The 13,481-nt window shown below is 57.1% G+C and overlaps 1 long non-coding RNA gene across 1 annotated transcript; it reads left to right on the forward strand.

Annotated features, from left to right (window-relative positions):
* Nucleotides 1-6,470: 6,470 nt before the first annotated feature.
* Nucleotides 6,471-8,354, forward strand: LOC119034891 (uncharacterized). The gene is made up of 3 exons (XR_005079663.2): nt 6,471-6,543; nt 7,797-8,198; nt 8,273-8,354. It is a non-coding gene; the product is annotated as an uncharacterized LOC119034891 (long non-coding RNA).
* The last annotated feature ends 5,127 nt before the right edge of the window (nt 8,355-13,481 follow it).

A 13,481-nucleotide genomic window follows, 5' to 3' on the forward strand; every position in this document is an offset into this window, starting at 1 on the left:
ACGAGATGGGCTTGGTGGGCAGCCTGGGTGGGGATGCACTGCCCTGGGGATGAGGCCCCACGTGAAGGCGCCCGCCGCTCCCCTCGCTTTGTTTCTGGCCTCGCCCCTCGGACAGTGCGGTCCCCGTGACAGGGTGCTCCCTCTCTGCTTCCCAGCCATGTCCAGGTCCTGAGTCAGGCAGAGGCCGCTCACGTTGTCGGCGGCTTATGCCACCACATTATTGGACCCTCGGTTGCCACTAACCATCTGGAATTCTCTGACGCAAGCAGGTTGAACTCAAGAGCCACCAGGAACCAAAAAAGAAAGCCAAGAACCACAGCGAACAAACCGGTTTGTGCCGGAAAGATCCAGGATGGCTCCTGACACCCCTTCCCGAGAGACCTTTGACCAGCTTCCCTTCCTTGGCACACTGACCGCCTCGCCCAGGGGTGGGGACTCAATGCTAACCTGGCCCGGGACCCAGGGCCAGGCACTGTCCAAGTGTGTTTGGGAGCCGAGGGCCCTTGGAAGTCCAAGAACTCTCCACCCTTTTCTCTGAAACGCCTGCCCCTGAGCCCACACTGTTCCACCCAAATCCTGTAAGACCCGACCACCCACCAGCTTCCTCCGAGGACAGAAGTATCCCGGCCGTCCTGGTGCCACAGCAGTCTCTGTCGGGGGCCAGCATTTCTTTATGTGAAATGGACACCCCAGTCCTGTGTGACCTCATCGTCACCAAAACGCAGCCACTGGAAAGGGAGTGCTGTTAGAATTTTAGTTGGGAACTTCTGGAATTTTCTGGAATGGGTCAGTTACAAGCCTTCCCTTTCGAAGTTGTTGCCTTAAACACAATCAGTCTCTCCTGCAGCCTCACACAGGATGTCTCACAGTTCACGTTGCCCTGACTCACGGACGTGAGCGTGGGCTCAGCAGAGCAGCACTGCCCCCCCCAGACTCCGCCTGGGGGGCCCCAGGTCCGCTGGCCTCCTCCCCCCAGCTCCCCTACAGCAGAGATTCTCAACCAGGTGCTGCAAGAACCTGTAACACTCGCAGCACCTGGCTACAGAGTCAGGGCACTGACCTGCCCCTTAGACCGTCCGAGACAACAAAACGGTCTGGTGCAAATGAATCAAAGTTATAGCTATTTGGGGGGTCAGATCAGTAAAAAAATACAAGTTTGGGTGTGCTGCGGAATTTTAGGGTTTAGCTTTTGTGTGACACGAGGCAGAAAGGGCTGGAAATCACTGGTCGGGACTCCCCGGCTCATGGGCTCGGCTGTGCTGGCCTCTCCGGCAGCAGCACCTGGGGCCGCGGGCCGGGCAGTGGAGAGATGGTCGAGGAACCAGCAACTGAGGACTGTGCTGGAAACGCACCCACGAGAAGCCCGCGGTGACGGGGACCATCTGAGCAGAGCACTCTGGGGCCCGGGCCGCTCCTGGGCCAAGTCCAGAACCCTCCAGTGGTCACTAGCCCCCGCCCCCAGGCAACTCCTGAGACCTGTGGGTAACATGGGGACGCCCACTCTGGTGCCCAGGACACCGAGGGACATGGCACCTGAGAGGAAGCTGGTGAGCAGGAGACACTCGACCCTCCACACAGTCCGCCCCTGGTTTTCCCAGGACTGGAGCCTCCCACGAGCATTTTCATCCTCCTTCCTGCTCCGGTCCCTCCACGGCACGACCGCAGTGACACTGGTTTTCTTCACAGAGGACTTGCGTGTGGTCTACTCTGAGCCCACCTCTGAGCAGAGCCTTAGGAGTTGAAGCTGGTGGGGAGTGGAGCCAGACCAGAGCTGAGCAGGCCCAGGGGGGCCGCAGGCAGGTGACATGGGGCTGGGATGAGGACCTAGGAGACAGTGGGCCAAGAAGGGGACGGACAGTGGGAGGGAGAGACATGGATTTCAAGGACCTGGGTGACCAAGTCCCCTCAAGGAGAATCGGAGGCAGGTTGGGAGCTCAGAGCCACGTGTGCTGGGGAATCTGCTTGGGCCACCGTCCAGCCCACTGTAGGCTCGTTGGAATTTGAACCAAAACCGCAAGAAGATGCGGCTCCTCAGAGAAGCAGAGATGTTGAAAGTGGGAGGACTTTGGTCTGTTCTTATCAATGGCACTTCAGGCCTGGCGAGGCAATAAAACACGAATGCACCTGCTGACACCGGCCAGGCCTCAGTCCTGGGGCCCCTGGGGCTGAGCTCAAGGTCACTGCCCAGGGTGGTCCTGGCGCTGAGGAGCCACACCAGGCCACAGGCCCCGGGCACCCTGACTGCAGTGACGGAATGGACAGCACACCAGGGCTCGGGCCCCAACAGGCTCCCAGGAAGAGGGACAAAGGCCCAGCTGTGACCGGCCGGACCACTCGCCAGTTTTGGGAGACCAGCCCAAACCACGGCAGAAATGTAAAGAGTAGACCACACTTGGAAGAAGACGCTCTTAAAAACCGTCAAAGCTATACATTTGTGTTGTCATTGTTACAGGCCGGCGTGGAACACCGTGCTTTAAAATAGCCCAGCTGATCAGAAAATATGTCAGCAGCCTCCTCATACGAAGCCACATAGATGCTCCCAGGGTCACCACCACGGCAGAGTGACATCTGATGACACAGAACTTCCCCTTTCCCTGCACAGCAGCCGCCACGCAGCCACACCTGCCGGGCAGCCCGGCTCCCAGGCTGCTGCAAAGCTCCCCCGGCCTGGCTGTGGAGATGCGTTCTGGGGAGAACAGTGCCTGTGGGACGGGCTTCCAAGGGTTAAAGGGAAATGCGTCACCGAGGGTGTGACGGCCCGTCCACCAGCTGTCGGTCCGCGAGGAGCAGCCTCACCCGAGGATGGACAGAGGCAGCCAGGGCTCAGCGCCTTCTGCGAGCACCTTTCTGCTGGTCCCACAGTCACCGGGCACCTTTGGGACCCGCAGGCGCCTGGAACCCGGGTGAGCGGCAGGGCGGTGGCCTTTCCCCGGAGCTTCTCCACGCCGCAGCCTGCCCTGCGCACCAGGGGCAGGTATGGGGCCAGTGCCAACCACAGCCGGGGACTGGTTGTTTCGGTGCTTCCTGAGACGTTGTGTCAAAGCGTTAAAGGACAACGGGTCACACGGACTCAGTCACCATACTGTCCCTGGCCCTAAGAAGGAGGGAGGGAGGGAGAGAGAGAGAAGGTTCTGGGGTCTCTTCTTACGGTGTCACCGCTCCCACTGGCCTGCTGTGTCAGGGCCCCACCTTGGTGGCCTCACTGAACCTGACTGTCCCCAAACTCATCCCATCGGGACCTCCTAGAGATTGGGGGACACTTGCCAACCAGCACGCACGTTTATAGCTTGTGAAGAATAATCAGAGATTAAAAGCTATGTAAAGCGAACTTAAGGGGCTATACCTCTGACATTGCAGGTGGCAGCTGGGAGAGTGTGGGTCCTGAGGGTGCCAGCTGTGACCATAGCTCTGAGACCTGTCAGCGGTGGCCTCGACCTGACACCTTCGGGTCAGCCCATGTCTCCTGGGTGGCGGGGCTGGAGGATTAATTGACAAGGCATGTGCCAGAGGTCCCAGCAGCCTCTCCTGAGTTCGTATTGATTTCCTCCTTCAAAGCACGAAAGAAGAAACAATGAAATTAAATTTTCATGGGAAGAGAAACAATTCAGAATAGACCATGTTAAACACCACCTGAGCGACCCCTTCCCTAACCGGTGTTGACGGCCACGGGGCTCCAGCTACTCTGCAGGGAGCCAGGTGGGTGGGGACAGGCTCTGCCTGCAGGATGTCACAGTCTAGAAGGACAGGAGGTCAAGATGAAATGCAAATCGACTACCACAGTAGTCCATAGGATCGAATGACAAATTCGGTCCTGTTTTCCCTTTTGTTTAGAAGATACCAGTTTATTTACCGTCGGGAAGACCGTGTCACTGCTAACACCGCGCAGAGGACAGACGGGGTAGTACCAGTGAGTTCAGGGCCAGGGGTCTGCAAGGCTGGGCCTTCCACATACTAGGAAGCAAACGGGCGGGAAAAGCAGACCAAGTGGCGCAGGGGTGGGAGCTCGCAGGGACGGGCGATCCCTGCTCAGTGCCGGTTAGAATGTCATCCCTGAGCAGACGGCTGTTTTCCCAAGTCCGAGCTACCCGCTACTGCGCACAGCCGTGCGCACGGGCGGCCCCCTCTGCCGCTGGAGCAACCTCCAAGTGCGCCAAACCTACGCTACCTACCGGGAGCCAAGGGCAATCAGCGTCTTGGGAGCTTCTGCGGGACGAGCCACATGGTTTCTGAGCTCCGCAATGCTCGCGCTTGGGGGTGGATTTACGGCCTCGCACCGGAGGTCTCCAGCAGAACCGAACTGTGCCCGGAGCGAAGAGGCGGACCCGCGGCGCAGGAGGCGTGGCCGGCGAGGAGCGTGCGCAGAACGCGGAGCAGGCCGTAGGTCTCCACGTGGTCAACAATGGGTGAGGTTTGATAGGAAGAACGCAGATCGTGTATTTTAAGACCATTGTAACTGGATCGATTATAAGCTGTTAGTGACTCTGAGCGCATACGCTCGTGGCATAACCTTACCGGGCGCGGGATTGCTGTCACCGGGAGAAGTGCAAGCTGTGGACGTTCTCGAAGTGTGGAGTGGGCCGGCCGCGCTGCACTAACTCAATTCGGATGCTTGTAACAGCGGTGGGACCAGAGGAACTTACCAATCGGCTGACCGCCCTTTCCCGTTTCTGTGTTTTCAGCGAGGACGCACTTCTTCAGTTAAAAAGGTCAGTCCATGTATGATCTGGAAGATACGTTAAATTAGTAAGAAGGACATTGGAAATTGAATTTAACTTGCAACCTCACTTGGAATATTTTTATCAATTTTTAAAAACAATGAAAAGCATCCGTAAAAGTACACGCAGTTTTATGGTCTCCATGAGCCACCAAAACGGCTCTGTGCTCGGGCGTTAGATGCAGCACCTAAGGAAAACTTAAGAAACAGAATCTAAAATGAAGAGAAATAGTATTAGCCCCATCTCACTCCGCATTGAAGACTGTTTGACATTTAAAATATGACCCCTCTTTTCAAATTATAAACGTAACTAACGAATACGTATTATTGAGAATTTGGAGAAGCAGTGTGTTAACCCAAAACAACACCGCCTGTTCCCTCCGCCAACTCGGGAGAAAAGCCACGTTCAACCCTCGGTGGACTTCGCCCTTTCTCTGGGCACTGGCGCTGGGTCGGTGCGGCGAAGGGGCGTTCCCGGTGGAGTGAGGACGCTCCAGTCGGCGGGCGGAACTTCTACAGAATGCGGAGGCAAGCGACGTAGACGCAGGTTGCTGGGTCATCCTGTCACCAACCAGGCTTCGGGCTTCCTTCCTTCCTTCCTTTAACTTTGTCATAAGTATCTTCTAAGGTCAATAAGCATTTTTCGAAATCATTTGTGTGAAGGGCTGTATATTTTTTCTATCACATGGGGCGAAACCCACAGTTAATTTCTCCCTTCTGTTCTTGAGCATTTGGAACCCACCAATTTGTGGCTATTATAGCGCTGCCACTATGTCCCTGGGTCCGCCACCCCCGCGTGGATTTCTGATTTCTCCGAAGAGTCACAGACCTGGAGTAAGCTGGGGACAGCACTCGAGGTCCTTCAGCCTGTTGGTAGAAGTTGCCCAAAGTTGTTCTGGAGAAGGTGTATAGATTTACATTCCCTCCCTCTGCATTTCGGAGCACCCAGCTTGGTCAAGCCTTAACCAAAAAGACCTTTATCGAGACAAAAGAAAACACACATGACTTGTCAATGACCACCTGCGTTCTGGGTTTTGGGGGTACATTTTTTGAATTCCAGTAGTATTGATGTTTCTTTTCTATCTTTTAATGATTTTCAGCTAATGCGCTTTCTCCAGTTTTTCTCATGATGGTCATCTTTGTGAGCCGGATGTTTTGACATCTAGAGGTCTTATATTTTTAAGTATAAAACCTATTACTGTTTTGTTCATGGGTCTATCTTTGCATTTTTGTGTTAAAAGGGTGGCCTTTCTCCATCAAAAGTTCACCTAAATACCCACAGACATTTTTTGTTTTATATCTGACTCCTTATAGTTAAATGTAAATATAATATATTATTATGTATGATAATTACATATGCAGTTATAATTTAATTATGTATAATGCATAGTTATTATGTAATATGCTTGTGAACTGTAATCTTTTCATAGTTATTAATAACATGATGTTATCTCCGAGACATTCTTTAAATAACTGCTGTGATTTGAGTCGTGAAACAGTGAAGTTTGGTGTTCGGTTTGGGGAGGAGCCTGGCCTAGGACTCAGGTTCGCGTCATGTCCCCAGCGCTGGCCTCCTGAAGGTTAAGGGCACACAAACACTTTGCAACCCCAATGTTTCTTTCAAAGGTCTCTTCTTGTTGAGCTGTGTGCCAGGCCTCAGCGGGGTTGGGAGAGTCGGGGGTGGGGTAGATTCCGAGTGTCGGATCCACAGCCATGCAGACCGTTCCACAGAGCGGCGTCTGGTGTGACCGGGACTCCTCAAGGCAGGCAGCAGTGACAAGGCTCTGCCCTTACACGTTGACCTTCCCCAGAAGATGCTCACTGGCGAGGTACTGCTCGGGACCCTGCTGTCGAGACAGGCGTCAGCTGCCCCCTCCCAGTGTCCGGGAGCGTGAGAGCACAGTGAGACGGGGGTGTGGTGGGGTGGTTACCTGAGCCGGTCCCCACCCCCCCAAGGAAGACGAGGGTTTTCTCTCTCTCCTTGGGTGCCCTCCAGGTTACAGACTGATGGGTGAGCTTTCCTGGGACCCTGCAGGGCTGTCCCTTCCACAAGCCAGCAACACCATGACCCGTAGGGGAGCTGGGATGCTAGCTGACTGGAATTATTTGTTTGGGAATTAAACTTAAATTAATATTTTTAAATGTTTGTAGACGAAGCATTGAAAACATGGACTAGAATAATTTCAAACCTCGCAGGTTGGAGGAAGGTCCTGGCCCAGCCCTGTGCTGTGCATGGCAGCCCATGAGGAGGGGAACCCCAAGTCGCAGCGCGAACCCCTCTGATTCTCAGGATACCGCTCGAAAGGGGAGGGCAGGGGGAAAGCAGCAGAGCGGCAGCGGCTCCTTTACAGACGATTAGACGCACGGAATTCCTGGCTCGGGGCTGGTTTGAAAATGGTCTCCACCTCCATGAGGCGGAGCCACTAAAGAAGCTGAATTCCATTGTCGGATTTTATGTGCCACCCCCCCCCCCACAGGCTCTCGCTGGATTTAACTCTTATTTCCCATCAAACTATTTTAACGTGGCCAGTTTGATTTTCAAAATCAGAAAGCTCTCCTTTCCAATCCAGCACTCACATTAGAAAACACATTCATGTCTGAACTGTTACATTCATCTTCCTTCCTTCCTCTTTCTTCCTTTCTCTTTCTCCCTTCTTCCTTCCTTGCCTTGCCTTTCCTTTCCCTTTCTCTTTCTCTGTCTTTTCTTTACTTTTTTCCTTTCTTTCCTTATCCCTTTCAGGGGAAAAGACCTCACGGTTGCAGAGTTTCTCACGGGGAAGCGCCCTCGCTAACTCATGACATCAGAGTTACATCCACAGACTCACCAGCTCGCATACATTTCCTCAAAATACAGCTCCTGCCAGCGATGGGGACACTTCAAGGTGCTGTCAAAGGAAACGCACTGTAGAGATTTCAGCATCGCATTTCTTTTAGAAGGGCAGGAAATTCCCTGTTGTGTGAAAACAGGTAGAATTCTGTTCAGTGGAGTGGCTTTGATTTGATTTGAAACAGATCCTTTTGAATTTACAAAATATGTCCAAAACTGACATTTTTGAAAGACCGGTTTTCCTTTTCCCTCCAGGTAAAGATGGCCCTGGGCCTTGGACAGAGAATAATTAGGGAGTTAATTTATGCTTCACTTCCGTGCTAGGCACCTAATGTCCGGGTGGGAGGGCCACCGAGAAGCATTCAGATTCCACACTGCAATTAGTCTGAAAGAACTGCACACTCACCTCGTGTTGGTGTATTCTCAAATAAGAATATCCATTCGTATCTGCAAGGGCTATTAGAATATTTCTGCATACCTGGACTCACCTAAAGCCACGCATGTATCACCACAAAGACGGAAGGCAGAAGTGCGTACAGGTCCGACTGTTTCCCTTGGAGCCGACATCAAAGACATTTGCAAGCACCTTGCACTTTGGTACTTTACTCAACATGTTGTCTTGCTTTGTTTTGGGAAGCACGGTAATTTCTCATAAAGGTATGTAACTTATGTTAATATGAAATGGGCTCATTCTGGTTATTTCTGAAGCGATTAATAACTGTTTTGAAAAGCCTGTTTTAATTTCCCACACAAAGGTATGGACAGACACGACCCCCGCAAACCGAAGTTCTCTGGCTTCCTCAGGCCTCGGGAGGAGGGCACATGACCCACCCACCAGAGGACCTGCGCTCTCGGGCAGCAGAAGCCTCTGCAGGTTCCCGAGACATGCGGTGTGGAAGCACCTGGCGTGGAACAGTGTCGGGGGGAGGCTGGAACAGCGTGCTGAGAAAGGGCGATGGGAGGACGGGAGGGGAGACACGTTTTGGCGTTGGCCATGAGGGTGCAGGGAGCAGCGGGCCTGCCGAAGGGAAGACACAAGAGACCAGCCGCAGCTCATAGGCCAAAGGGCTGCGCGCACAGGGGGTGGTTTCCTGAAGTGGCAGGAAGTTCGCTCCCACTGGGTCCTCAGATCCAGGATGGAAGCACCGGCCCCTCCCCGAGCCTCCAGCCTGCACGCTTCTGCCTGTGGGTGTGGGGCCTGCGGCCCTGAGAGCACGTGGGCCGAGTCCCGTGAAGCCGTCCGCCCTGTCTGGGGAGCCTTGGCTCACACAGGGCCCGGTCCCAGAGGAAAGTCTGCGATGGTTTCAGGGTTGGGCAGGCCGTGGGAGGCTGTCTTGGAGGAGAGATCACAGCGGGACCGAAAGTGGCACCGCACCTTCTGCTGCAAGGGAGGTGCCAGCAGGGCGTCACCCATGAGGGGACAGGAGGCGCAGGCTGTGCAGCCCGGACCACGTTTCCATATGAAGGTGTGGGAGGCACCGCCACAGCGCAGCCGCTCACAGTGGGGGCTTGTTGTCAGACTCTGAACCTCAGCCCCGGGGTGGCCGGGGTGGGCCTGGGAGGCGGGACCAGGCAAAAGTGGCGAGTGCAGAGACTCCTGCCAGAGGGCAGCGGGGAGGACAGGTGAGCCCCCGGGAGGCCACCGGGCTGAGGGGGCAGGTGCGTGCAGGATGGAGGCTGACCTTTGTCACTAAAAGGGTGACCAGTTCTCTATTCTGAATCGTTCTTTCCGTTGCATCCAGCCAGCCAGTGCCTCTGTTGAACGTGTCTTCCTGCGGCCTCCCCGAGTCTAGGGGCCTGCGAGGGTCTGACCTCTTTCTAAGAGCTGCAGGTCCCCGAGGGCTCCGCCGAGGTGGGGTGCACAGGGCCGGGGGTGAGAGGCCGGCTGCCCCTTTCCTTCCATGTGCTCGTTTGTCAGCAGTTCCTTTAAGTGCAGCGCCTCCTCGTTCTCAGACCCCCCTGCACACTGGGCCTCCACGGAGGGCAGCAGAAAGGGAGGCCATGCGGTGATGCGGTACAGAGTGAAGTCCGACCACCTGGACCCGTGTGGCCTCGCTCCAGCTCCGTGGTCCCGAGAGACCACGCGCGTTACCTCGGGTCATGTCTCAGTCAGTGAGGTGGGGCCCCAGCACCCAGGCACTCGAGTGTGGGTGTGACCACGGTCAGGCGTGGGTGTCACACAGATGGCAGGCTTTGCTGTGGGAAAGTCGGGAGGAGGCAGGCATGTGTGTCATGCTTGAAGTGACCCAAGCAGAAGCCTGGAGGAGGTGGGGAGGAGGGGGCGGGGGTGTGGGGACAGGGAGGAGACGTGAAGAGTCAGGCATCACCCGTGTGCTGGGACAAGATGGTGCAGCCAGTCTAGAACCAGACGGACGAGTTGGGGACTTGGTGTGGCCAGTAATTACCAACCCGTACGTTCCTGAGCCCTGGAGAGACCTGACCCAGGGTGCCTGGCAGGGGTGTCTGGCTGTGACTTTGGGAGGGTAGAGACCCCGCCACAGGTGGGGTGCTGGGGGGTCGCTGCTGTACCTGGGCTTGGATGGTGGGGGCAGGGAGAGAGTGGGGGCGGGTGAGTCAGAAGTTAGAAGTTAGTGGGCCCAGGCTGCTGTCATGGTCCTGGGGCCAGCGGCGGGGCGGGGGGGGGGGGAGGGAAGGCAGGGTGACTGCACTGGTGTCGGTGTCGGAAACTCCCGCCTGTCTGCCGTGCACAGCACCGCCGAGAACACAGGTCACGCGGCCTGGGAGCTCAGAGGGCGGGAAGGACCACCCTGTGGAAGGAACCGGCCCTGCATTTCAGACGCAGCTGGCAGCAAGGCCGGGGGGCTGCACCGATGCTGTTTGGCAGAGCCGGGGACAGTCCTGGGACGTCTGCGTGGCCACCCTGATGCAGGAACTCCTCCGCACTGAGGCCAGGGCCCCCACCCGCCCGTGCCTGGCCACAAGGCCTTCCAGGCCGTGGCCCCAGGCTTTACCGACTGACCGGCACCTGAGGCAAAGCCGTGGGGACAGGGCAGCATGAGGGTGAGCCCCATGGGCCTGGTCCATGGCGGAGAGAAGCCAGCGGGTGCCGTCTGTCTGAGGTTTCTGAGAAGCAGACTCCTGCCAGATCTGACATAAATCAGTCATTCCAGGGGGTGAGCAGGGCCAGGCCACAGCTGGGGACCTGGTTCACGGGCATCCGTGTGGCGTCGATACATTTTGGGTTTTGACTGGAAGCTAATTTTTGCCCATTCCACTTCCCCCAGAAACACTCTCCTCTTCCCTGAGCTGCCAGCACCAGTGCCCATGGGAACTTGACCCCTCCCTCCTCCTCCTCCTCTTTCTCCTCAGGTCAGATCCTCAGGGTCATTGCCAGTGGAACCCCAGAGCCGGGGTGTGCTTGGCCAGACATCTGGGACTCACGGGCCTGGGCTGAGGGATGGTCACTGACGGGACAGCCGATGACGCCCTCAGGTCCATGGGGTCTGCAGAGCAGCAGTGGTGGGCACTGTCCTGGTGGCCGGGGGCGTGGAGGTCTGACGTCGCTCCCGGAGCCCGGTCTCCAGGCCTGGAACGCTCTCTAAGGCGGGTCAACACCCCGCCCACCCCACACCCGCCTTCAAGGACTCCCGCTGGTTCCAACCACGCACCCACTGCTATGAAGCGTTCCTTCCGCTTTAGAAAATTCCAGTCTTTGTGTTTCTCAAAAAAGACTTTCCAGCGTAAACAAAACGATCTCCTTCTCTATTCCTGGGCCAAGCAGGGTACTAAGTACTTGGGGAAAGAGAAGCAGCTCAGCTACCACACGTCTAAATATTTAGAGTCGGAGAAACAGCCACGGATTCCAGAGCAGTGAGGTGGCCGCGCTCACCAATCGCCCGGCAGCAGCGGTCGGCGGGTCGCACCGGGCGCTGACCCCGGCCTCCCTAACTAGCCCTCCACGTGCCCTCCTCCGTTCAGAAGACAGAAAGCTGGTCATGTGGAAGCCGCCAGGGAAGCAGAAACAGAGCATTTATTAAAAAAACACTTCAATTGGATTCTCAGCCCTTCGGTTGGAAGAAAGTGGACTGAATTGGGGTCCTTAAAGGACAAATCAAAGAATTGAAATAACCAAAGGAGCGAGATGGGTGGGAAAGCAAATGGGAAAGCCAGGGAGGGCGAGGCGTGCGGGAGAGAGTGCTCCCCGTCAGGACGGGTGAGATGAGTACAGGGAGGACGAGTGTCCGGGGTGCCGTCACCATCCAGAGCACCGGGCCGGCGGTCAGAGAGGCCCAGCAGCGCCATGCGGCCTCCTGTGCCACCCAGGACTGGGACAGCACCTGCCCACACGCTGCCACCCTGCTGCCCCAGGCCCAGCGTGTCTGGGGAGTGGCCCCATATCCCGTGTGCCTGTGGTTCTTGGCGGCCAGGCCGGCAGGGTGGAGGGGCGGCCGCTCAACGCCTCTGGAGGGGTCTTCAGGATGCGCAGGCCCACCCGCACTTCAAATATCTCCGCTCTGAACGAGCCGGGTCGCTGGCCCCACGGGGGCCCTGCGGCGGCCCTGCTTCTGCCCTCACTGGCCCTCCAGTGGGTCCTGCTCTGCCCCTGCACCAGACCACCCCTGCCTGGCCGAGGGCGGGCCTGTGGCAAGGTCGCCCTCCTTCCTTCAGAGACCCCCTTTCCCTCACCCCTGGGCCTTGCCAACCAGCCCATAGCTGTTGCTGCCTCTCTCTCAGAAAAGCAAACCCCAGGTCCCGCTGGCCCAGGTCCTGCCCTGCCTGCACCGCACTTCCTGGTGAGCTGTTTGTGCCTGAGGACACGCCCTCTCCTGCTGGCGACTGTCCCTCCAAGCTGGCCCACTCCCCCTTGCCTGCTCTGCCCGGGTCACCTCCATGTTGACTGACCCAGTGCTTGCTTCTCCACCCTTTCTTTAACTTGACCCCGCTTGCCGCCCTTCCTGCAGGGCCTCTAGATTCCCAACCCCTTTGTCACAGGTTCCTCCTTCCCAGTCTCCCTTCCGGGTCCTTCTGCCCCCCTGAAACTGGCTCGTGAAGCCTGGCCCTGACCCTCTCCTCCGCGCCTGTCTCCTCTCTCACTGTGTCAGCGACTCACACTCTAAGCTCCAGTGCGTCCCCCTCTCCAGACCCCTGGGCCCCTGCTTAGGTGCTACGGCGACGTCTCAGAACGCCAGGTCAGCTGAAACCCTGCCCCCCACACTCCGCACACTCGGTCTTCCCTGCGTGCACTCGGCAGCGCCTGCAGGCCACCCCCGGGCGCCCTCGGCTGCGTTCTCTCACCCCAGGTCCCATCCACCAGCCAATGATGGACTCAGCTCTACGTTCAAGGTCCACCAAGAACCCAGTCACTTGCAGGCTACTTGAATGGGCTATTAAATTTAATCTTGCGCCCCCTCAGCCATCTCCTTAACTTTACAGAGGAAGAGAGAGGTCGAGGAAGTAGGGGAGGGAGGGCCACCGGAGCCTGCGTTCCCCGCCTGCCTCCTGCTGCCTTTATGTGGGTCACACACAGTGACGGGGAATTGCTTTGCCGAGTGAAGTGTCCCCAGTGGGGGCCTCTGAGTGGTCTGTGCAGGAGTCTGGTGGGGGAGCCCCAGGACCACACACCCATGTGGCTCTCTCCCCATGGAAGGCCGGGTGACTCCAGAGAGACACCGGCAGCTGAGGCCATCTGAGCCAGGTGCTCTGTTTCCTGGAGGGGTTTTGCGCACCCAGTTCCAGGAGGCACCGCGCAGGGAGCTTCCAGAAGCGAATGTGGGGAGTCCTGCAGGTATGGCCAGGGCTCCTCAGGGTGTCTGCCCTGTGTCGCTCATTCATGGGGTATGCAATCCAGCAATCGCGTTGGAGGACTCTGGGAGCTGAGTCGTGTGCCCTGCCCAGCAGCCTGGATTTGGGCAGGTGCAGGCGCTGGTCTGTGGGTGCAGAGCCAGCTGGGCCAGAAGCATCTCCCCACCAGGGACAAGC

Source organism: Artibeus jamaicensis, unplaced genomic scaffold, assembly GCF_021234435.1.
Source record: "Artibeus jamaicensis isolate MK-2021 breed Jamaican fruit bat unplaced genomic scaffold, CSHL_Jam_final contig_497, whole genome shotgun sequence".
NCBI classification, from domain to species: Eukaryota; Metazoa; Chordata; class Mammalia; order Chiroptera; family Phyllostomidae; genus Artibeus; species Artibeus jamaicensis.